The sequence below is a fragment of the Gouania willdenowi genome, unplaced genomic scaffold (assembly GCF_900634775.1).
Source record: "Gouania willdenowi unplaced genomic scaffold, fGouWil2.1 scaffold_272_arrow_ctg1, whole genome shotgun sequence".
Classification (NCBI taxonomy): Eukaryota; Metazoa; Chordata; class Actinopteri; order Blenniiformes; family Gobiesocidae; genus Gouania; species Gouania willdenowi.
Window position 1 is genome coordinate 7,883 of NW_021145030.1, and position 3,941 is coordinate 11,823.

Sequence of the window (3,941 nt, forward strand, 5' to 3'; positions counted from 1 at the left end):
ACCGTCGTGAGACAGGTTCGTTTTACCCTACTGATGATGTGTTGTTGCAATAGTAATCCTACTCAGTACGAGAGGAACCGCAGGTTCAGACATTTGGTGTGTGTGCTTAGCTGAGGAGCCAATGGTGCGAGGCTACCATCTGTGGGATTATGACTGAACGCCTCTAAGTCAGAATCCCGCCTAGACGTGATGATACCGGAGCGCCGCGGACCTTCGGTTGGTCTCGGATAGCCGGCCTCGGCCGGTGCGGAGAGCCTTTCGTGACGGGGCCGGGTGTGGCCGGAAGTCGGTCGCCCCACTCCCATCTCGGAACTCACTTTCGTGGAGGACCTGGTGCTAAATCACTTGCAGACGACCTGATTCTGGGTCAGGGTTTTGTACGTAGCAGAGCAGCTTCACGCTGCGATCTATTGAAAGACATCCCTCGATCCAAGCTTTTGTCAGACGCGGGGCGCCGGGCCCACTAACCCTAACCCTACAAGCCATAAGGTCACGACCTTTACATTATTACTCAGGCTGATAAATCAGCACATATGATGATGATAGCGAAATAAGTAAAAACACATTTATTCTAATAATATGTTTTTACAATTGTCAAAAACTGTCCCATAGTGTTCAAAATCTGCTAAAGTTATCCAAAAGTGTCGTATCTGCTCACCAGGTGTCCAAAAAGTTTCAGAGTTTCAAATAAAAGCCCTAAATGTTTTTCTATGGATTATCAGAATAAAAAAAAAAACAGTTTACAGAAAATAAACATTAGTTTTTTATCCATAAATCCTGAATGCTTTGAGCTACATGACTGAAAATCCACACCATCTATAGTGAGGAGGGGCTGGACCAGTGGTGCGATTTGGAGGCTCTCCCCCAAGGTTTAGGGGCTCATCTGGGGGTCTTAGGTGGTCAGAATGCGGCCTGTTGAATAGAAACGGCATCCCGTGGTATGAACGCAAGCAGCCAGAGGTCTGATTTTTACATATGTTTATGTTGCCTATAAGACGATATGGGAGGCGTCAACTCAATGCGGATCGGACCTTGCGTTTCGAAGTTACAGCCGTAAGGTCACGACCTTTACAGTGGAAATGGGGGTTGTAACTTGGACATCTTTTAAGATACTCAAATGAAACCAAGTGTAGGTCATAAGGGAGCCCTCAGGAGTGTGTGTGTGAAATTTCAGCATTTTAGCTCAAATTTGAGGGTCAATAGGAGCCAAAAGGTGATTTGAGGCCTTTCGGTCAGACTGGGTTACAGGGTTTGTTTTCAAAATAGACATTAGTTTTTTATCCATAAATCCTGAATGCTTTGAGCTACATGACTGAAAATGCACACCATCTATAGTGAGGAGGGGCTGGACCAGTGGTGCGATTTTGGAGGCTTTTTAATCCTTCGATGTCGGCTCTTCCTATCAATATGAAGCAAAATTCACCAAGCGTTGGATTGTTCACCCACTAATAGGGAACGTGAGCTGGGTTTAGACCGTCGTGAGACAGGTACGTTTTACCCTACTGATGATGTGTTGTTGCAATAGTAATCCTACTCAGTACGAGAGGAACCGCAGGTTCAGACATTGGTGTGTGTGTGCTTAGCTGAGGAGCCAATGGTGCGAGGCTACCATCTGTGGGATTATGACTGAACGCCTCTAAGTCAGAATCCCGCCTAGACGTGATGATACCGGAGCGCCGCGGACCTTCGGTTGGTCTCGGATAGCCGGCCTCGGCCTTTGCGGAGAGCCTTTCGTGACGGGGCCGGGTGTGGCCAGAAGTCGGTCGCCCCACTCCCATCTCGGAACTCACTTTCGTGGAGGACCTGGTGCTAAATCACTTGCAGACGACCTGATTCTGGGTCAGGGTTTCGTACGTAGCAGAGCAGCTTCACGCTGCGATCTATTGAAAGACATCCCTCGATCCAAGCTTTTGTCGGACGCGGGGCGCCGGGCCCACTAACCCTAACCCTACAGCCATAAGGTCACGACCTTTACATTATTACTCAGGCTGATAAATCAGCACATAAGATGACGATAGCGAAATAAGTAAAACACATTTATTTTAATAATATGTTTTTACAATTGTCAAAAACTGTCCCATAGTGTTCAAAATCTGCTAAAGTTATCCAAAAGTGTCTTATCTGCTAACCAGGTGTCCAAAAAGTTTCAGAGTTTCAAAATAAAAGCCCTAAATGTTTTTCTATGGATTATCAGAATAAAAAAAAAAAAAACAGTTTAAAGAAAAAAGACATTAGTTTTTTATCCATAAATCCTGAATGCTTTAAGTTACATGACTGAAAATCCACACCATCTATAGTGAGGAGGGGCTGGACCAGTGGTGTGATTTTGGAGGCTCTCGCCCAAGGTTTAGGGGGTCATCTGGGGTCTTAGGTGGTCAGAATGCGGCCTGTTGAAATAGAAACGGCATCCCGTGGTATGGAGGCAAGCAGCCAGAGGTCTGATTTTTACATGTGTTCATGTTGCCTATAAGACGATATGGGAGGCGTCGACCCCATACGGATCGGACCTTGCGTTGTGAAGTTACAGCCGTAAGGTCACGACGTTTACAGTGGAAATGGGGGTGTAACTTGGACATCTTTTAAGATACTCAAATGAAACCAAGTGTAGGTCATAGGGGAGCCCTCAGGAGTGTGTGTGTGAAATTTCAGCTTTTTAGCTCAAAATTTAAGGTCAATAGGAGCCAAAATGTTATTTGAGGCCTTTCGGTCAGACTGGCTTACAGGGTTTGTTTTCAAAATAGACATTAGTTTTTTATCCATAAATCCTGAATGCTTTGAGCTACATGACTGAAAATGCACACCATCTATAGTGAGGAGGGGCTGGACCAGTGGTGCGATTTTGGAGGCTCTCCCCCAAGGTTTAGGGGGTCATCTGGGGTCTTAGGTGGTCAGAATGCGGCCTGTTGAAATAGAAACGGCATCCCGTGGTATGAAGGCAAGCAGCCAGAGGTCTGATTTTTACATATGTTTATGTTGCCTATAAGACGATATGGGAGGCGTCGACCCCATGCGGATCGGACCTTGCGTTTCGAAGTTACAGCCGTAAGGGTCACAACCTTTACAGTGGAAATGGGGGTGTAACTTGGACATCTTTAAGATACTCAAATGAAACCAAGTGTAGGTCATAAGGGAGCCCTCAGGAGTGTGTGTGTGAAATTTCAGCTTTTTAGCTCAAAATTTAAGGTCAATAGGAGCCAAAATGTTATTTGAGGCCTTTCGGTCAGACTGGCTTACAGGGTTTGTTTTCAAAATAGACATTAGTTTTTTATCCATTAATCCTGAATGCTTTGAGCTACATGACTGAAAATCCACACCATCTATAGTGAGGAGGGGCTGGACTAGTGTTGGGGTGGTCAAGACCGGTCTTGGTCTCGAGACCGGTCTCGAGATCAAATTTTTAAAGGTCTTGGTCTTGTCTCGGTCTCTGAAGCATTTTGACTCGGTCTTGTCTTGGACTCGGGCTGCCCGGACTCGGGATTTTCCGTCAAGACCGTTCGAGACCAGCACTAATTCCTGCTATTTTTAACCTTTTTATAATGTGATAATAACACGGAGAAGAACGGGATAAAACAATCCTTTAGTCATTATTTAATCCCCCCTATAATGACCGCAACCTTCCTTAATGTGACTGTGTGTGTGTGTGTGTGTGTGTGTGTGTGTGTGTGTGTGTGTGTGTGTGGTGTGGCTGCGGTGTCAGTTTGGACCACGGAGCAGAAGGGAGATATGAACTAATCACCAGTAAAAATCCCAGTAAAACTCCTGAAAACAATCACCAGTATAAATATTATCTCCCTGGTAAAGACAGTAGCTCTAACAACTGGTAAAATGATAAACTGATGATATTACAGCCTGTGAAGGATGGATAGGTGACGCACTTACTCTGCTTCTGGGTCCTAGTGCCAGCCGAGCGGTGAAGCCTGTCCTTTACCGTGTTTAACTGA